At 37.3% G+C, this 21,642-nt stretch overlaps 1 protein-coding gene and 1 long non-coding RNA gene across 2 annotated transcripts in view; one reads left to right on the forward strand and one right to left on the reverse strand.

The window, feature by feature from the left end:
* LOC136246548 (dendrite extension defective protein 1-like) overlaps positions 1 to 21,642 on the reverse strand; it is a 230,756-nt gene that overhangs the window by 72,996 nt on the left and 136,118 nt on the right. The gene's annotated exons all lie outside the window — the stretch shown is intronic.
* Positions 17,982 to 19,292, forward strand: LOC136264259 (uncharacterized). The gene is made up of 4 exons (XR_010705027.1): positions 17,982 to 18,065; positions 18,114 to 18,176; positions 18,613 to 18,982; positions 19,035 to 19,292. It is a non-coding gene; the product is annotated as an uncharacterized lncRNA (long non-coding RNA).

The raw sequence follows: 21,642 nt of genomic DNA on the forward strand, positions 1-21,642 counted from the left end.
GACAGAGATCAGCTACCATCAAGTCACCCTGTAGAGAGATCAGCTGCAATCAAATCATCCTGTACAGTAGTTATGCAGCTACAATCAAGTCACCCTGTAGAGTTAAGAGAAACTAAATGTATTTAATGATCATTGCCAGAAAAATTATACATTATCTCTGAACTACAACTCAAAGAATACATGATCCACATGATCTCCAAAATGTTGGATCATGTAAAGGCAAGATACTTTTACTTGTGAAAATAGTTTGAAGTAGCTACAACAGGACTTACAGTAAGAATATATTTTTGAAGAGAGCGACTCTTCAAAATATCCAAAGAAACAAAAACCTTTTGAAAATTATGAGCAAGTGGGACAGGTTAAATCATCACATAGGGATGAAAATGATATTTCACTTTGGAGAGTTGTTTCTGATTTAGTGTTATTACAGTATGCATATGTTTTCCACAAATTTACTCAGTGGAAGTGACCATGTGTTTAGATGTTTGGCGCTTTTCCACAAAGGCATCTTTGATAAACAATTCTGGTTTTTGGCAATTTCTGGGATAAACAGCAAGCAATAAAATAGATAGGTAGTGTGGAAAAACTATAAGAAAAATAGGCTCAGATTAGTGTGACAGGACAATAATTTAAAACAGATTATGACCACTATTTACTAATAAAATTTTATGCTCACATGGGTCTGAACAGGCATGCAAACAGATACAATGCATGCAGTTATGGTTACCAGCTACATGCTGACTATAGCCAATCTTCACAGCTTTTTTAGTGTGCAACACAATTAAACAGACAACACAAAATGCTTACAATTTAGTTGAAACATCCACGTTCCAGGTATATCTACATTGCTTGTCATAGAAATATTGATAATTTCTGGAGTTAGTGATCCAGGAATGGAGAAATGGCTCATATAATCACCAGCATTAATTCCTGCTTGAGGCTCATTTGCAGCATATGATGAGTAATTATAGTAATCATCTTCCTCAGTTGCATCATAATCATACGCATATTTATAATAATTACCATCATCAACACCAAAGGTAGTCCACTGTATATCACCATATAGAAACATCACAAATCCGTGTACCCCATCAGTGGCCAGTACACATTGGAAGGTATTTGTCTGCAGTAAGAATTTTTTGTTTCGTATACAGAATGAATGAAAATTGTATTTATCATTGTGTGCCAAACACATTTGCATTTCTGCATGTTCTATGTGAAATATGTGAAAAGATAGCAAAAAGATTTCAGGAGGGATGTACCTCAGGTAAAATAATATGAAAGCATAGCTATTACTTCAAAAACATTAATACTGTAGTTACTACGTACAGTGGAACCTCCCTTATGTGTACCTCTATTATCTGGGAACCTCCATCCCAAATTGATCATGTGGCTTGTAGTTTATTGACTATAATGAAGTTTGGTTTAGATGAAAGCACAAGGAGAGAACCTAAAGTTTGCTGTTTATCTGTTTGGTGGCTTGTATATTTTATTAACAGTAATGGTTGCTAGGTGATAATACATTTTTACAGCATAGGGGAGTGACCATGAATGCTCTGTAGTGACTTCCCCTGTGCTCACTAAACTGCATAGCACAGCAATAACAACATTACTTGTATTTAAGTTATAGTCACTTTAGCATAATAGCTTAGTTACGGACATTTCTTACATACAGACTGTAGTATGTACCAGACCTACCGGATAAGAGAGGTTCCACTGTATAGTTACCTGTTACTTTTATCTCTTAGTTACAGTTTTATTGAAAGTAACCAGTTGGTAAGTTAATTGTTACTTTCATGTTGACTTTTGTAATGTGTTTGTATGATAACTCCACTCAGGTATGCCTTACTAGAACTATGCACTTCCCCAAATATTTGGCAAAGTGGTCATTTCATCTCAGTTTCAACTAAATTATACCCTTTGCATAGCATGAATCATGGAGTACAGTACACAGAATGCGTCTACTTATTTGGCTGTAGTGTACATGGTGGCTGGTGCAAAATTTGTAGATTTTTATGCATTTTTGGGCTACATATAAGACTAGCTTCAGGGGCAGATCCAGGGGGGCAGGGGGGCAGGGGGGCCAGTGCCCATCCCCTCCTTCACAATTTTTTATAGTGTTGCTCATTGAACATAGCTAGGCACCTTAGACATAATTCAAACATTGTAGATGCACTTTATGACTATGTATGATATAATAAATCTGTCTCTAGCAAGTTGTTACCCATATAGGCATGGTAAAAGGGGAACTAGGTGGGATAGAGTACCCTCTATATTTAGATATCAAGATACTCTAATAGTACAGTGATTTACTCTAATAAAATAGTCAAGAGTGGCATAATTATAAAATACTATTTGTAATTTTAAACAACTAAAACACCTGTTCTAAATTGAGTTACTGACTTAGTTGCAGACAAATCACGTTAATCTTGAACATGAGAAGCAGCATTGATAAAGTTCATTACACTACAAGTACCATTTTCATGCTTATGCTAGAAGTTTGCTTACGCTAAACAATTTCTTGTCATTTGCCAACAGTCCAACATGATAGAAGTTGATTTAAACTATTAGAATAACAAAACAAGGCAGCACAAGGTGGCTTATAGTGTTCAGGGAAGTTCCATGTTTGAATCTGGATTTGATAGCACGATAATAGATGTAGAGCTTGCTGTTAATAGACGTTGATTGATAAATGACTGCTTACACTACAGTGTAGTTGTCTAACAGAGCACAGGGGACAAACATATCACTGCTCTATCTATACTTTGTTATATACAGTACTTTCCTTAGAGTCTCTATAATATATTCTATACCAGGATGTGATAAATATTTGGATTCTTTCAAAGGTTTTTATATATGTACACAAAACATCTCATCTGCTACCAGTAACCAGCCCAAGTGACTAGATCATGTATGTTTAATGAACACTCGTAGTATAGTCAATAAAATGGATTTGTTTCAGAACTATGTATACTCTATTTCTCCTGATATTATCGCAGTAACTGAGACTTGGTTATCTGAAAAATATTTGATAATGAAATTTTACCTAACAACTATACAATCATTCGGAAAGATCGCAAAACTCTTGGTGGTGGAGTAATGTTTGCTGTTAAATCTTCTAAACCATATCAAGTGTTACAATCCCCTACCAACCTAGAGATGCTAACTATCAGTATTGGATCTACTTTACCAACTGTGTATTGCTTAGGATATATTCCTCCTGATTCATTGGTTGATTATTGCCAAGAATTTCTGAGCTACATTAACACCCTCAGGGATCTTACTGGCCATTTAATTCTACTGGGAGATTTCAATCTAGGAGATATCAACTGGGATTCCCTATGTGGTCAATCCCCCTTTTCATCAAATTTCTGTGACGTTGTATTTGACCTTAACCTTGTTCAAATGATAGATGAACCTACTCATATAGCTGGTAACATACTTGACCTAGTCCTAACCAATGCTCCTGACAATATTTTGAATCTAAGAATACACTGTGATCCTCCTTTACCTATCCCATCAGACCATTTTGTCATAACCTTTGACTCTCATTCATCATTGAACAATGACAGTGACCAAAGGGCTACACCAATTCTAAATTACTCTAAAGGTAACTACAATGACCTGTGTTACTTTTTATATAACTCTGACTTCACACCTTGTCTCATGTCTGAAGATATTGAATTTGTGTGGTCATACCTGAGCAACACCATTAAAGATGCTCTACCACATTTTATTCCCATAACTACAATTAAACCTAATAGTCAGCCCGTGTGGTTCATTTCCGACATTAGACACCACATCAACTGTCTACGCTCTCTTAGACGTAAATTTAACAACAACTCTACTGAATACAATAAAAATAAGCTGGAAACCTCCCAAAACCTGCTTCAAGCAAAGATCAGCAATGCTAAAATGACATATGAATCCAATTTAGTCACTACATCTGACAATTCCAAATTTACAAATATATCAGAGGGTTTACAAAATCCAAATCTATCCCCTCCACTATGTATCACAATTCTACGACATTCGACTGTGATAATGATAAAGCCAATGCTTTCAACAATTACTTTTACTCAATTTTTAATAACACTTCCACTGATTTACCGCCTTCTTTTAACTCCTATTGTCCTGCATCACTCTGTCATATTACAATCACTGAAGCTGATGTCTATGAAGCATTGGTAAGCTTAGACACATCCAAGGCCATGGGCCCAGACGGCATCCCACCCATTCTACTTTCTAAGTGTGCTTCGGTCCTCTATAAACCTCTTCACTATCTTTTCAATCTAACATTAAAATTTGGTTATCTTCCTTGTGAATGGAAAGTTCACAAAATAATTCCTGTGTTTAAATCCGGTGACCCTACCCATATCAACAACTACCGACCGATATCCTTACTCAGTAATACTTCTAAAGTGTTGGAACGAATACTGCACGATAAAATTATTGGACATGTTACTAGCAGAATAAATCCTGCCCAGTTTGGATTTATTCAGAATCATTCATCAGTACAACAACTCCTTTTAGTTTTATCTGACATTTTTACCTCTCGTCATCAGCTGGATATCATTTACCTGGATATCACCAAGGCTTTTGATACTATTTCTCATTCACATCTACTTCACAAACTTCGTATGTTCGATATTGGCGGTGAACTCTGGTCATGGTTTCTGGCATATGTTACTAATAGGTCTCAATTTGTATCAATCAATGGCTGTAATTCCAATCTTCTCCCTGTTGAATCAGGAGTACCTCAGGGTAGTATACTTGGTCCTTTATTATTCATTATTTACATGAATGATATCTCCTGTGCCATCACTTACAGTAAAATCTTTCTTTTTGCAGATGATACAAAATGCTTTAAACATATCAAAGTACCAAGCGACATGCAGCTCTTACAACACGATTTAAACTGCTTATCAAATTGGAGCACAACATCTCTATTGTCATTTCATTCCTCTAAAAGTACCCATCTGTCGTTTAAATGTAAATTTACATCCACTTATAACATCAATGGCAATCCTATAAACACTTCCCATTTGCATAAAGACCTAGGTGTCCTGATTAGTGACAATCTCAATTGGAACGAGCATCATGACTACATTCTAAAGAAAGCCTATAAGACTCTGGGACTTGTACGTAGAACCTTTTGTAAAACCATTATGCCTTCGGTTACGCTCAAACTATATATATCCTTAGTAAGATCGCAGCTCCTATACTGTGCACCAGTGTGGCGACCTCATCTCTTAAAAGACATCTCCAAAATTGAACAACTTCAACGTAGGGCAACTAAATATATTTTACAAGACTTCTCCTCAGACTACAAAACACGGCTGACAAAACTCAATTTGCTTCCATTAATGTACATCTTTGAAATATCAGACATAATCTTTTTAGTCAACTCTCTGAAACATCCCACTCCAAGCTTCAATATCAACCTCTACATTTCATTCTCCCATAGTACTACAAGATCCAATTCAGTCAAGCTACACCACAACATATCCTTTACTAATAAAGAGCGTCATTTTTATTTCAACCGAATCTGTCGCCTTTGGAATTCCCTACCAATCATTGATATAAGTTTGCCTATAAAAACCATCAAAAGACGCATCAAATCTTTTCTCTGGAATCATTTTATCACAAACTTCAATTCTACTGACCCACACAAATATCATTATCTCTGTCCGTGTGGTAACTGTGTCAGCAATCATCTTGTCATGAACTTTGATCTCTTGTAGTTACATACTAATTAATTTATAATTAAATAAATAAGTAACTTACTGTAGTTAAGTAATTAATTTTTGTAACATACTCAGGCCACTAGCACAGGTTGCTAGTGGACCCTCAGCATGGACTAATATTGTTTTCATGAATGTGTAACCACTGTATCTGTATGTAGTTGTACCCATGCTGAAAAGCCTTATAAATAAATAAAAAAATAAAAATAAATAAATCTGCTACAGTAAGAAGAAAAAACATGAAATTCAACAAACTGGTGACCTCATGCTTCCAAGTTATGCATTATACCAGTTGAGCAGTTTTTCTCGCGGTTATGTAATGGAAAATTCACTGTAAAAGACCAATGTTAGTAGTTAGAAACTTGGTTAAACATTTGCGTTGTTTGGCACAAAAAAAAATCCACATTTGCTGAAGTAAGCAAGATAGACATTTGACATCAAATAGTTATAGCAAAAACGCTTAATTCTTACCTCTGATATACATGTACGCTTCTCTGGTTGACAGTCACCTGGGAAACAATATAACAATAGTCATGTCATATCAACATTCTGAACCAGCACATTATGTGATAACACTGAAGTTGGGATGGAACAATTCATTTTCAGACAGTTGTGCAGCATTTACATATATTATGGTTAAAATGTATTTGGTTTATCATAACAAAACATTTGCAATCACAGTTATTCTACTTGTACATACGTGTACACAACACTTACACTTACTTTCTACACCCAGTACTAATGGGTATCCCACCAACAGCAATAGTATTAGAGATCTGTAACACAGTTCCATGGAGAGACAATGTCTTCACAATCAAATCAAACACGTTTCTTCACAATTTACACCTTTCAATTGCGATCAAAAACAACTAATTGCAAAGTACACAATTACAATATACTTTCCATTGTTAGCAGTGTAGTTACAAACCCTCAGCAACAATTTATTTATCATCTTACACCACATTCAAGATACTCTAATAGAGCAGTCAAGTAACTACTCTATCTAGCAGAGCAATCTAAACTATAGCTTAGTTAAACTATAGCTTAGTCACAGTTTTTACCCTGTAGTTAGTTTATTTCATTTAAAGCATTGGATTTACTGTGATTGTTAACTACAAGTACCCTAAATTCTATTCTCAGAGTTACTAAAATCTCAACATTTTCTGGAGGCATGTATTCATTATTTCATTCCTTATCTTAGACATTAGTTTGTTAATTTTTAAAAGCCCTTATAAAAATCCTAAACCCACCACTGGCATAGCTACATTTTTGCCTATAATTCATGCTAACCCTAGCCAAAATGTAAAACCCTAATTATTAAAAGAAGGAATGTTTGACTTCCAGCATTACCAGTTAACTGCAAACATCTTGCAAAAAAGTTTTGCTTGAAATGCCAAAGATAGCAATGAACTATGTACCTATAAAGGTAATTTTATTACTCTATCTCATAAGAGCATACAGCTAACTAGGGTGAAACAGTTTCAGGAATAAAATTTACCTCATACAAAATTAGCAGGTAAATCAGATGGTGAATAGGTTTAATGGATTTGAGAGCACATTGAGACTTGCTTCCTTGTGTAATAGTTTGATTAAAAAATATATATATATATTTATTGTCTTTGGAGACAGCATGATGTCATCTACTGTATAACAAAATGCAAACTAGGCATGACCACCATTTTATGCCACAATAACAAACGTACCAGTGGCATGTGCCTTTTTGGGTTCTGATGAGTGTGTGCTTTCTGAGCTTTGTTTTTCCTTTTATCTTCAATCAGGCTGTTCATCCCCATCTTCACACAAGTGAAATCATATCAAGGCATTAATTTTTCATATCTTGAGCAGCATACTTAGACGTCACAAAATTATTCAATGTCCTTATGTTCAGTAGATACCAGTAATTTCATGATTGGATAAAGGCCATGCCCATTAATGGATGATAGTGATCTAGTGCAGAGAACCTTTGTGAAATGTTCCTTGTAGCTAGCATATCCCATTGATAGATCCACCATGAAATCCGGAGACATGATTGTAAATATTACTTTAGTATCTCATGAGATGAAAACAAAATTTCGTACTCAACATAAAGGACCAGATGAAATTTGTTACTTAGCCAGATCACAACTATCTGGAGTTGTTGTGCGTAGCTAAAAAGTATGCACAGTACATAACAAGCAAATGATTTGCAGGGTACCTGGCACAGGGTTGCTTTCTTCGAAAAAAAAAAAAAAAAAAAAAAAAAAAAAACAGACTGTGAGATCACGTGTAGTCCAGGGAATTGTAACATAAAAACTGGACCCCCTACTTCCAGGCTGATGATTTTGAGATATTGGGACCCCCGGATTAGAGCTGTACTGATGTGGGGTTTTGGCATGTACCAATATCCGATATGGGTACCACCAAAAGAAGCCGATAACCGATAATCAATCCGACATTTGCATTACAAACAAAAGTCATAGATAATCTATGCAAAAGTGTACTACAACAACATGTGGATATATTCATTGCTCACTCTATGCCTGTGGTGATAGTGACTTGGGCTTCTATTGTACAATCCAGACAATTAGGCACCCACAAACATTTTTATGTACACTACCATGAAGCCTTAAACGGATATTTCTGCATTACTCCGCATTTTATTGGCTTGTGCAAAGGCTGTTTCCTTGTATAACTGCTTCATTTGAGACTGATAAGCTTTAATTTCCAGCAACAAACACTAGAATCACGTGTATTTGTATGACTTCTCGTAGCGTAGCGTTTGCTGTACAGTGAACAATAAGCCACTGGCACTAAACAGCCACATGGACAACGTAGAAAACCAATATATAATCTGTGTATGTACAAACTATTGATATATAAATATCGGAAGTGATATCGGTCCTCCTACTGTTCTGTTCTGTACCGATACCGATATTGGTAAAAAATGCCATATCGGTGGCCGATACTTTGGCCGATCCGATTATTGGTACAGCTCTACCCCGGATAAATTATCTCAACTTTGTGATTATTTGGATCCCCAGGTCCAATTTCTGAAACATTTCACAGTAAAAAATAAGCAGTGAATACTGTGGCAAATAGCGAACGTCAATGGCCATTTTACTGAAGAATTTCCAGTGACGTTCACTATTTGCCACAGTATTCACTGCTTATTTTTTACTGTGTTGGACCTATTCTGATAGCTATTTGGACCCTTCTGAATTGTAGAGGTTTTCAGAAGAATCCAAAAACACGCATGTATAATATTATATAGTTATACAACGGCCACGAGTGCTCTGCCTGATATAAACGCACGAGCCTGAGGGCCGTCAGGCCCGAAGGCAAGTGCGTTTATACAGGCAGAGCACGAGTGCACGTTGTATAACTGTTATGTACCATTCACCTAATAGGTGGGGAGAGTCTCACAAGACAGCTGTAACACTTATAAAGGCCAGGTTTCTAACATCGATTGTGGGTAACCAAGCCTGACGTTGCGATGATGTCCCCCCTGCAGTACTGCAGCCACCTGAGATATTGAAAGCTAGTACGCTATGGGTTATATCACTAACCTGCATTCGCTGTTCCACTCTCATCATGTAGTGCTCAGCATGCCAGCGTGCCATATAGACTAAGCACCAGACTAATCGCCATAGTGATTCTCTCGAGCGAAAAAAAAGCAGCTAAATAGACTGTTTAAGTAAACAAAACCTAACTACTAAACGATATTAGTCTAATTCTTACTATTCACACTGGCTAAACTCGAATCTGGTGGCATGACAAAACTGGTTACCACAATCGAACGTAAAGGTTAGTATTATTTAGAATATATTTGTTTATTGAGTCATTGTCGAAGTGGACTACAGTTTAAATCTGGGCTAAGATGGCACCAGACTAGTAAGGTGTATAAGTACGTTTATATATATGTAGACTAGAGTTGTGGCCACCTGCGTTGGCTTTTTCGATCGCCATTGGCTGCTTGTAAACATTATACGTATTGGTGACGTTATGGCCCACAATCGACCTTTACATGTCAGGCTATAAAAGAATTTGAGTGATCTGTGTAGTGTCTTTCCACCTATTAGGTGAGGTGTCGTAGTGGTCTTCGCCACCGGCACTTGTGCTATGCTGCACAAAACCACAGCCAGTGCAATATCTGTATATTGCACTGCGGTCGGTGCATTATAACTTATAGTGCACTCGTTGTGGTCTACAAAACCACAACCAGTGCGTTATAAGTTATAATGCACTCGCTGTGGTCTGCAGCAGTGCAATATACAAATTATGGCACTGGCGGTGCCTTTGAACTGCCCACGCAGAGTGGTACATATTATATTTATGGCATGCCATTATGTCTGATCTTAACAACAATCTAGCAACAATCATCAATCATCAACAGCTGCAACAATCTACAAGAAATATTGAAAATTATGTAAAAATAATAGATGTGCTTCAGACTTCTGGACATACGAATTTTTGTAACATGACTGCAGTAATGGTTGTTAGAGACTTTTTAAAGAAACAGTGAAGGATGGATGTTTGTCAGTATGGTAAACAAAGATTATCTAATGGTATATTATTTTAAAAGTCAGTGACTAAGTAGCTATGCTTTAGTCACCAAAAAGTTTTTGGCTAAATGCAAAATTCACCCCAACCAGCTATGTAGCTACAGTTAAACAGCTTTAGCCAAAATACTCCACACACAATATGGGTATAATATTATGGTGATTAACAGCATATTATTTGTTTAGCAGCCAAGGTTTTCAAGATGTTAATAGAACATCCCATGTTTTAACATCCACATAGGTTCTGTAAAATATCACGGCTATTACCCAATGGCTTTCTGTAAATATACGTGTTTTTGGATTTTTCTGAAAACCTCTATAGTGAAGCCGAGAAGGAACTGATGTTTCAGAAGATTGTACTGAAATAATTATTTGGACCCCTAAACACAGGGGAACTGATATTTCAAAAAAAATATTTACCTCTAGTCCATTTTTTTCTGAAATTATGTTTGGACTCATTTCAGTATTACTATATTGCTGTATGATTTACAGTCTAGTCAAGTCTTAGCTACAGACAAAGAAATACCTTTCGATTTCAAACTACCCTACCACTGCATGGGATAAGAGAAGCCAACTCTGTTGTATCCATTACAGCTTAATAAGAAAATAAAAAATAAAATAATATAATATGGTCGTGAAACACTGATCAGCTAGCTAATTGGGCAGCTAATACAAGAGTTTAATTAACAAGCAACCTGGTCATAGTTGAGTCATACTTCTCATCTGGTTCAGCCCAGAATTCGAAGTGACATTAAAATCCCACTTTTGCAGCTGAATTTGCAAAAACAAACCGGCTTCTTTGTTTCAGAAATGATGAAAGGGCTAATTAGAAATATCACTTCTTTCCACCCCATAACCTTTGCCTACCCCGTATTTACCGTTGGTGTTTCTTACTTTACCTTGGAGAGTGCTTAAGTGTGGTGACTGCAGTTGTTCTTAGCGTTTGTTCGACGGCGGGCATTAATTAGAAATGTCGGAAGAACAAACTGGAACTTCTCAACCAGAGAAGCGGCGTAGACCTGAAAACGATGATAACAATTGTCCCTCCAGTGTGGAGGATGTTTTGGATAACGGAGTGCAGTGTCAGTGGTGTGGTTCCTGGGAGCACTTTAAGTGTGCTAGAATGAGTAAAGGTGAATATGATATGTTGTCCTTAAACTCCCCTCGTATCATGTTTTTTTGTTGTCAATGTCAGCCTAAGGTTAATAGTGCTTTTGAATTTTTTGACAAAATGTTTGCCAGGCAGGACTTGTTTGATAAGAGGCTCCAAAGAATAGAACACAAACTCGATGGATTGTCTGAAGGAGTCTGTGAAGCTCAAGAGGGTAATGAGATGTCCACTGATGCCAATGAGGATAATAGTGTGTTGCCAAAACCTGGCCTTCTACCTAGAGTTGAATCGTTGTCTGTTGGTGGTATTTCATCTGCTGTGGCATCTGTTCTGAATGAAGAAAAAGAAAAGAGGAAGTTGAATGTTATTCTTCACAATGTTACCGAACCCACTGCTGATGACGGTCAGTCTAGGAAGAAGGAAGATATTGATCATGTTTCTAGTATTTTTCACAAATCATTGGGTGTGCCTGCTCAAATCACTAATGCTGTAAGGTTGGGTAAAAGAGGCGACAAGCCTCGTTTGCTGAAGATCTCAGTTGACTCATTAAAGTCTAAGGCTTCGATTCTTCGAAATTGTACCAAGTTGAGAGGTAAAGACGTCCCTAAACATCTGTCCAAAGTTTTTATCACTCCTGATATGACCCCCAAAGAGAGGGAATGCAATAAGTCTTTGAGAAATCAGCTTGCTGATCTTAACAAGAATGGAAAGAACTATAGGATAAAAAATGGCAAGATAGTGCGGAAGCACAACTGAGTTGTTCTATCCGCACTGATAATCATGAGAAGATTCAGAATGTGTCTAGCTATACCATGTCTGCTATTACGTGTCTTTTTACCAACACTCAAAGTATTATGAATAAGTTTCTTGAACTACAAGCAGTTGTGTATGATCATTCTCCACTGATTATTGGAATAGCAGAGTCTTGGTGTACCAGTTCCATAGGCGATGCTGAACTCTGCTTTAATGGTTACAACCTTTTCTGTGACGATCGACCATCTGGAGTTGGCGGTGGAGTTGTGCTTTATGTACATTCTTCACTGTCAGCTATTCCATGTAAAGTTTTATCTGATGTAGGTTTTGAGAATTCCTAGTGGTGTTTAGTCACACTTTCCTCCGATGAAGTTCTCCTTGTTGGTGTCGTTTATAGAGCTCCATCTTCATCTAAAATAAATAATCAAAAACTATTATCTATCATTGGTAGACTTTATGAGCTAGTTAACTTTACCCACCTTTTAATTATGGGTGACTTTAATTTTCCAACTATCAATTGGGCTGAAAGCTATTGTGCTGGTAGTGATAGTTCTGCAGCATCCGCATTTTTTGACACTGTTCAAGACAGTTTTTTAGTCCAGCATGTTGCCAGTAGTACACGTCACAGACAGGGCCAACAACCTTCACTTTTGGATTTAATATTTACCCTTGACCCAAACTCTATTGATGAAGTCACACATCTATCCCCTCTAGGTAGTAGTGACCATGTTTGTTTACTGTGGAAATTTAAGTGTTTTGATGATTTGCCTTCCAAAAAGAGTGTCCCTATGTACAACTACAGAAAGGTAATTATGAGGCTATGAATGATTACTTTGGGAGTATCAACTGGTCTGAAGTTCTGTCTGGCAATGTTCATGATGATTGGCATGTGTTTAAGGTGACAGTTCAAGATGCCATAGCTAAATACATCCCGACTTCCATTCCTAAGAATAATAAACCTACTCCTTGGTGGTCCAAAAACCTCTCTAAAGCCATTAAAGCTAAGCAACTTTCCTTTACCAAATATAAACATTCCAAATCAAGATCTGATTATGCCACCTATGCAGCAAAACGCAATGATGTCAAATGTAAGATACGATCCGCTAGAAATTCTTATGAACGGTCCCTGTTAGACAAGCTACGTTCTAATCCAAAAGCACTGTACAGTTACATCAAGTCTAAACAGAAGATTAGACCTAGTATTGGTCCATTGATAAAGAGTGATGGTTCTCTCACTGCTGATGATCAGGAGGTGACTGAAACCCTAAACCAATTCTTTGAGTCAACATTTACCAAAGAAAATTTATCTAGTATGCCTGTTCCCTCCTTTGTATCTGAAGATAGTATTTGTGATATTGACATAACAGAGTCAACAGTTCTTCAGAAGCTACTTGAGCTCAAGGTTAACAAAGCTCCTGGCCCAGATGGTATACATTCTTACGTCTTAAAAGCTTGTGCTAACACACTTTATGTACCTTTAACCATTCTGTATTCTCAATCCTTATCTAGTGGTGTCCTCCCTGATGAGTGGAAACAGGCACACGTTGTTCCTGTTTTTAAAAAGGGTCAAAGAAACCAAGCTTCCAACTACAGGCCAATTAGTTTGACATCTTTAGTTGTTAAGATCCTGGAATCTATTATACATTCAACCTTTCTTGATGGGCAAGGCATACTTAATGGTGAGCAACACAGTTTTGTTAACAGGAAGTCCTGTTTTACTAACTTGTTATCAACTTTTGAAGAGTGGACTTCTGCTTTGGATCAAGGATTTTGGCATTGATGTCATATTTCTAGACTACAGTAAGGCATTTGATTCTGTACCTCATCATAGATTGATCTCCAAGTTGGAAGCATTTGGTGTTCGTGGTAATTTGTCTTTGTGGCTATCAAACTTCCTTTCCAACCGCTTCCAGAGAGTTGTGTTGAATGGTCACTTGTCGTCTTGGGCTCAGGTGGTGAGTGGAGTCCCCCAGGGGTCTGTTTTAGGGCCCTTGTTGTTTATATTATATGTGACCGGATTTGCGAAAAGGTACCTTTTTCACACACAAAATTTGACCCATTTTTTGAACTTTAAAGCTTCATAACTTTTTGATCATGGCATATAATTGCTTGACATTTTCACTGAATGTAGCTACAGCATCTGGCTACATTTTGATACTAAGAGCAAGTTAATCAGTATAAGGAGTCAAGTGTTACATCATTTTGTTTGCTGGTATGTCAAATGTGTGGAAAAGGTACCTTTTCGCAAATCCGGTCACATATGTTAATGACATCCCAGATCTTATTGAAAGTAATGTAAGAATGTTTGCTGATGATACAAATATTTATTCTGTTATTCAGAGCTTTGACGATCACCTTAGGCTGCAAAGTGATGTTGACCGATTGTTGCAGTGGTCTCACGCATGGTTGCTTCGGTTCAATATAGCTAAATGTAAGCTGATGCGGATTGGTAACTCTGCTCCGTTCATCTACTCTATGCTGGACAGTTCCACCAACTTACCCTTTGAAATCACAGAAGTGCAAGAAGAAAAAGATCTTGGTATTTGGTGCACTGAAGACTTGAAACCATCTCTACAGTGTCGTAAGGCTGCAGTAAAAGCTATGCAAGTTCTTGGTTTGCTAAGAAGGTCCTTCAAACTTTTTTCTGTTGACTTGTTGACTTTTTTGTACAAAATGTATGTCAGACCCCACTTGGAGTATTGCATCCAGGTCTGGAGCCCTTACTTGGCGAAAGATATTGATCTCCTAGAGAAAGTACACAGACGTGCCACCAAGTTATTACCTAGTTTATTTGATTTACCATACGAAACTCGTCTAGAGAGACTTGGTTTATATTCACTGTATTGTAGACGTCAAAGGGGAGATCTAATTGAGACCTACAAGATATTGAATGGTTACTATGACATCAACCCTACCTCATTTTTCACTTTGAGTAATACGGATACCACCAGAGGTCACCACCGTAAACTTTTTAAATTTCGATCTCGGCTGCTAGTGAGGCATAATTTTTTCACCAACAAAGTAGTTAATTTGTGGAATTCTCTTCCTGCAGATGTTATTTCTGCACCAACCGTGGCATTGTTTAAGAAGAATCTTGATGATTTATGGAGAGCAACAAGATATGGGCACTCTCAAAGGCCTGCGGCCTAGCTTGACAGTCTTGTACTGCCAAGCAATTTTTGTCCATTAATAATAATAATTCAAAACGTCTGTTATCTTCTACACCTTCTCCTCCGTTAAGTTACTGTTTCGCTTTTAGAGGTGTGATTGGGATCAAGATATTTTCCTCTACAGAAGCTCTTTGTGCGTGACCCTTTCCAACGTAGCTATCTCTAAACTCACTGATATAGTGATTCGAAACTCACAAACACTGCCACGAGGAAATCTCGTGATCCAACATTTGGAACGACAGTAGGTTTAAAAAAATTTTTTTTTTAACGACAGTAGGTCGGCAACCGATACAACTGCACTCATTGTGTGGTTCCTGTGTACAAATCTGGGGACAAAAGTTCTGTGAGCAACTACAGACCCATCTCACTGTTATGTATTTTATCGAAGGTTCTAGAAAGAATTGTGTATAATAATATAATTAATCGTGTCAGAGAACAATCCACCAAACATCAGTTTGGTTTCCTTCCTAGAAGATCTACGTTACAGCAACTACTAGTATTTGCAGAAAAAGTCTTTGAACCTAACAAATGTGAAGTGGATGTAGTATACATGGATTTCAAGAAAGCTTTTGACTCTGTCTCTCACCACCACTTACTTGGCAAATTACAAACCTTTGGAATAACTGGTAAAGCAAGACAGTGGTTTGAAGCATATCTACACAATCTATTTATTTATTTTCCAAAAATGTGCAGCCTCAGTTTGAGGATTAACGCACATATGAAACATGCATACAAAATGTTTTACAATATGATTGATTATGGGATTACTGATTGGTAGGGGAAAGTAATAATAATTTCAGTTGGTACTTAAAAATTTGTAATGATTGTTGTTGGATTAGGTCAGGTGGGAGTGAATTCCACAGTCTAATTGATCTAGAGAAGAATGAATTACTGTACTGATTGGTCCTTGCATAGATATGATGAAATCTTTGATCATGTCCTCTGGTGTTAGAAGTGACAGGGATTAAATCAACTGGGGATATATCAATGAGATTATGAACAATTTTGTAGAGGAGGGTGATACTAGATACTTGCCTGCGGTGTTCTAAGCTGGGAATGTTAAGGTCAATGAGCATGTTAGTTACGCTGCTGAAACGCGAGAAGTCAGCCATAATGAATCTGGCAGATTGCCTCTGTACTCGTTCAAGCCTATTAATGTCTCTTCTTATGTGAGGGGACCAGACAGGATTGGCGTATTCTAAGATTGGTCTTATCATGGCATTATAACATTTCAATTTGATTTGAGTTGGGCAGGACTTAAGATTTCTCTGTAGGAATGCTTTGACTGATAGAGCTTTGGATGTGATGTTAGTAATGTGTGTGGACCAAGACAAGTCATTGGTGATTGTAACTCCTAAATATTTAGTAGATGAAACTTCTTGGATAGAGATGTCATTAATGGTGTAGTTGTATGTGATCGGATTGTGTTTACGAGTGATTCTCATGAATACACTTTTATCAGGATTAAAAAACATACCAGATCTAGTGCCCCATTGTGATAAGGAGTTGAGATCATTTTGAAGTGATAAACAGTCGGATGTAGAGTGAATAACAGTATAAAGTATGGTATCATCAGCATACAGACCAATGTTGGCATTGATTGATAATGGGAGGTCATTAATATAACATAAAAATAATAGAGGGGCTAAGATTGTTCCTTGGGGGACACCCGAGTTAACTGTATGTGACTCACTGGTTGAACCGTCAAGAGTTACTTGTTGATGCCTACTGATGAGGAAGTTTTGTAGCCATGTTAGTAGTTCCCCTCTAATACCATAGTAGGATAATTTGTTACATAAACGGTGATGGGGGACTTTATCAAATGCCTTAGATAGATCTAGAAAAATGATATCAATTTGAAAGCCAGAGTCAAGAGATTTAGAAATGTTGTTTACGGTAGTAATAAGTTGTGATTCACATGATCTTCTAGGTCGGAAACCATGTTGTTGGTCGCAGAGGATATTTATTGATTCTAGGTGAGAGAAGAGATGAGTGTGAATTAGGCGCTCCATGATCTTGCAGCTGATACTGGTTAGCGATATTGGTCTGTAATTGGATGCAAGTGTTTTGTCTCCTTTTTTGAATACAGGTACAATATTAGCACGTTTCCAGTCCATGGGAAGTTCTCCTTGATGAAGTGATGAATTGATGATCAGAGTTAGTACTGGAGCAATTTCTTGAGAGGCTAATTGTAATAAGTGTGATGAGATTTTGTCTGGTCCTGGTGCTTTATGAACATCCAAAGTTGTTAGGAGCTGGGAGACATCAGCATAAGTAATGGAAATAGGTTGTATATCAAGATAAGGGCTTTCATCTGGTGTGAGAGTACACTGGGTGTCTTCGGTGGTAAACACTAAGCTAAAATAATCGTTGAGGATATTAGCTTTGTGGGTGGAATCAGTGTGGTATGACCATTATGTGACAGTGAGGGTATTCCAACGTGATCCAATTTTTGCTTTTTGATATATGACCATAGTTTTTTTGAATTAGCTGTGGAACTGGAGTCAATGAGCTTCGAAAAGTAGTCATTATAGGCTTGACGGCATTCTTTTTGAGCTAAATTTTTGAGAGTTTTATAATATTGCCAGGCGGCAGGTGAGCGTGTTCGGCGATACTGAGCATAAGCTCGCTTTTTTCGTCTACAAATTCTTTTAATGTAGGTGGTGATCCATGGTCGGTTTTATGTCTTGTTCGAAGATAACTTGCTAGGAACCAAAGTGTCCAGACAGAAGTGACAAGCAGATTTAAAGTCAGTCCACAACTGGTTGATTGGTGTGTCAGTGGTGTTGGAATGCAGATATTCATTGCTAAAGTCATAAAAGAAGTTTCTTATTAAGCTAGAGTCTGCTCTATTCCACAGGTAAATTTTTCTTCTTGGTTGTTTCTGCACAAAGATACTAATGTTGGATTCAGTCAGTACAGCTTCGTGGTCAGAAATGCCAGCTATAGGTGTACAATGATTAATTAAAGAGGGTCTATTGGTTAAAAAGATATCTAGTGTGTTGCTTAATCTGGTTGGGAAGTCAACAGTCTGAGTGAGTCCAAAAGTATTCACAAAATCCAAAAATGTGCTATTTACTGATAGAGGGTAGTTGGAACCAATTATATTAGAATCAGTCCAGTTTATATCAGGGAGGTTGAAGTCGCCGGCAATCCAGATGATATCATTCGGAGAGGATAAGATAATGCTTTCAAGTGTACTGCATATGGCTTCTATATAGTCAATAGATCGGTTTGGAGGCCTATAGACACAGCAAGCAATTAGTGATTGTGTGTTAGATAACTTTATTTTACAGGTGATTACTTCCTGGGTGCCAGAGTAAGGAATTTCGTGTGAGACTATGGTGTTATGACAGGCTATGAAGACACCACCATAACCATCCTCTCTATCACGTCGATATATATTGAAATTGGGAGGGAATACTTCAGCATTGTGTACAGAAGGAGATAGCCATGATTCACAACCAAAGATTAAGTCAGGATGAATTTGATTTACAAGGACAGCAAATAGATCTTTCTTGGGGTAAATACTTTGACAATTAATCGTGAGACACTTCAGGGAATTAGCCTTATGATTACATGATGCTGTTTGATGAGGTAGTCATTGAGAGGAAGACTGGTGCTCCATAGAATCAGGAGCAGTACTATTGGTAGGAGTACTTGTAGGTAGGTTGCTAGAGGATTGAATGTATTTGAAATCGATAACTTTACCATGTAGGAGCTTGTTGACAAAGATTTGACTGTTGCGAATTTTTATGGCCTTGCGATCTACTCCCTGTTGGATCAGGTTCCAGCGTTCATGCAGCAATATTGCTTCAGTCTTCCTTTCTTCTGGAGTCATATCACTTTTAATTACAATAGGGTGTTTAACTTTGTCTCTGCTAGATAGAACAGTGTTTGTATCAAGTACACGTAAAAATTTAACTAGTAATGGTCTTGGACGGTTATTAAATGTAGAAAATTTACCCAGTCGGTGAATATCATTGATTGAAGTGTCACGTATGCTGGAGTCAATAGTTGTAAGAACAGGAAGGACTTTTTCTAGTTCAAGTTTGGATCTATTAGCTCTGGGTGTTCTAGGAGGACACTCATCTATGCCGTAAATGACAACGTTAAGGTTTCGATCAGTGGGTCTGGCTTTCATATTGGATAAATTTGCAGGTTGGACTCTGGCTTCTGGTGGATTGTTAGATGTGTTAATTGTAGTCTGCTCTGAGGCAGTCTGTTGCATTGTAGATGTTATATTAGCAGAAGATTGTAGTAAGGTGATTGTTTCCGTCAGTGAAATAATGCTGGCATTTAGATCTTTGATAATATTGGCTAATTTACATATTTCTCTATTTTGACTTGCCAACATACATAGTAGCCATTAGAGACAGGATGTTATCCGTAACACGGATAATGGGATTTTACTAGGATACTAATAATTCTAACCACCTTGTGTATAGAGACTATAGCCTACCTGTCTACACAGTCTATAGTGACTAACCTGTCTATACAGTCTATAGTGACTAACCTGTCTATACAGTCTATAGTGACTAACCTGTCTATACAGTCTATAGTGACTAACATGTCTATACAGTCTATAGTGACTAACATGGCTAACCTGTCTATAGTGACTAACATGTCTATACAGTCTATAGTGACTAACATGGCTAACCTGTCTATACAGTCTATAGTGACTAACCTGTCTATACAGTCTATAGTGACTAACATGTCTATACAGTCTATAGTGACTAACATGTCTACACAGTCTATAGTGACTAACCTGTCTATACAGTCTATAGTGACTAACCTGTCTATACAGTCTATAGTGACTAACCTGTCTATACAGTCTATAGTGACTAACATGTCTATACATTCTATAGTGACTAACATGTCTATACAGTATATAGTGACTAACCTGTCTATATAGTCTACAGTGACTAACCTGTCTATATAGTCTACAGTGACTATCCTGTCTATATAGTCTAAAGTGACTAACCTGTCTGTACAGTCTACAGTGACTAACCTGTCTGTATAGTCTACTGTGACTAACCTGTCTATATAGTCTATGGTGACTAACCTGTCTATATAGTCTACGGTGACCAACCTGCCTATATAGTCTACGGTGACTAATCTGTCTATACAGTCTATCGTGACTAACCTGTCTATACAGTCTATCGTGACTAACCTGTCTATACAGTCTACAGTGGCTAACCTGTCTATATAGTCTATAGTGACTAACCTGTCTATATAGTCTATAGTGACTAACCTGTCTATACAGTCTATAGTGACTAACCTGTCTATACAGTCTATAGTGACTAACCTGTCTATACAGTCTAAAGTGACTAACCTGTCTGTACAGTCTATAGTGACTAACCTGTCTATACAGTCTACAGTGACTAACCTGTCTATAGTGACTAACCTGTCTATATAGTCTATAGTGTCTATCCTGTCTATATAGTCTATAGTGACTAACCTGTCTATATACTCTATAGTGACTAACCTGTCTATATAGTCTATAGTGTCTAACCTGTCTATATAGTCTATAGTGACTAACCTGTCTATATAGTCTATAGTGACTAACCTGTCTATACAGTCTATAGTGACTAACCTGTCTATACAGTCTATAGTGACTAACATGTCTATACAGTCTATAGTGACTAACATGGCTAACCTGTCTATACAGTCTATAGTGACTAACATGTCTATACAGTCCGGCTATAGTGACTAACCTGTCTATACAGTCTATAGTGACTAACATGTCTATACAGTCCGGCTATAGTGACTAACCTGTCTATACAGTCTACAGTGGCTAACCTGTCTATACAGTCTATAGTGACTAACCTGTCTATACAGTCTATAGTGACTAACATGTCTATACAGTATATAGTGACTAACCTGTCTATATAGTCTACAGTGACTAACCTGTCTATATAGTCTACAGTGACTAACCTGTCTATATAGTCTATAGTGACTATCCTGTCTATATAGTCTAAAGTGACTAACCTGTCTGTACAGTCTACAGTGACTAACCTGTCTGTATAGTCTACTGTGACTAACCTGTCTATATAGTCTATGGTGACTAACCTGTCTATATAGTCTACGGTGACCAACCTGCCTATATAGTCTACGGTGACTAATCTGTCTATACAGTCTATCGTGACTAACCTGTCTATACAGTCTATCGTGACTAACCTGTCTATACAGTCTACAGTGGCTAACCTGTCTATATAGTCTATAGTGACTAACCTGTCTATATAGTCTATAGTGACTAACCTGTCTATACAGTCTATAGTGACTAACCTGTCTATACAGTCTATAGTGACTAACATGTCTATACA

This window comes from Dysidea avara, chromosome 1, assembly GCF_963678975.1.
Source record: "Dysidea avara chromosome 1, odDysAvar1.4, whole genome shotgun sequence".
Classification (NCBI taxonomy): Eukaryota; Metazoa; Porifera; class Demospongiae; order Dictyoceratida; family Dysideidae; genus Dysidea; species Dysidea avara.